The sequence below is a fragment of the Rattus rattus genome, chromosome X (genome assembly GCF_011064425.1).
Source record: "Rattus rattus isolate New Zealand chromosome X, Rrattus_CSIRO_v1, whole genome shotgun sequence".
Lineage (NCBI taxonomy): Eukaryota > Metazoa > Chordata > Mammalia > Rodentia > Muridae > Rattus > Rattus rattus.
Window position 1 is genome coordinate 17,943,976 of NC_046172.1, and position 1,150 is coordinate 17,945,125.

Consider the following 1,150-nt stretch of genomic DNA (forward strand, 5'->3'; position numbering starts at 1 on the left):
GGTAATTGTGCTCCCCTTTTTGGCTATCAGACTATTAAAAGAATGTCATTAACATTTTTTTCAGTAATCAACTACTAGGAGAAGTGAATAAAGCCCTGGGAGGATCCAGAGGAGAAAGATCTCTTGAGAAGAAAGATTTAAAACTTGTCATATGAGCTTTCAATATAAACTCAGAGCTAGGATGAGGGTGGGAGACCACACCCTGCCAGACTGCTTAGTTATGTAATTCTCAGCTAGCATCCTTGAAAATACACTTGAGGAAATTATTGGATCTCCTTTTTCCTCTTTCCCCATTTTTCTGCTTTTACCAATTCTGCTCCTTGGACCTTGTCTTGTTGAGGGGCACAGACTCTAATACTTTCATTAAGTCCACACACACACACACACACACACACACACACACACACACACACACAAGGTTCATGTGTATGAAAAAAATTCTTTCTTTGAGTGACTACAGGATGATCTCTGTGAAAGGAATGTCTCTAAAGCACTTAATGTAAAGTAACTTATTTGCCTGATATGATTGTCATCTCTGAGGCTTACTGCTGAACAAACTCTCCCTTTCTAGCTCTTTCTGAACTTTAGCTAGTTGGTTCAACTCAGCTATTCTGACTCAAACTTCTCTCCAAGCTGATTGATTCAATCTGGCTTCTCTTAGCTTCTCACTGCATTGCTCTGCTTGGTCTCAAAATACTTAACTCTGGTAATTTATCCTTTTTCTTTTTGGTTCCTTCTTATTCTCTCACATCAGCTGCTGTTGCTGCTGCAGAAACTGAATAGAACTGACTTCAACCCCACTGCACTGCCACCTGTGTTGACCCACTGAACTGAACTCAACTGACTGAACAGAACAAACTGAAGGACCCTAGTTCTTGCTGAAGTATAAGAGCTATTAAGAGGCTTGGCCTGGTAGAACGTAGGTAGGTTATGGTGTCAAGGCTAGGCCAAGTTCCATTCTCCACCCACAGTTCTTGGGAGGAACAGGGACATTCTTGAAAAATCTCAGAATGTACTGAGTGATAGTCCCCTGAACCTCTGGTCCCAGATAGAGTCAATACATTTAAACTGTAACCTTGCTGATATAACCTGTACCCTAAAGTATAAAACTGCCTTACTATAGCCATTTTAGGCCACCTTCTATTAACTG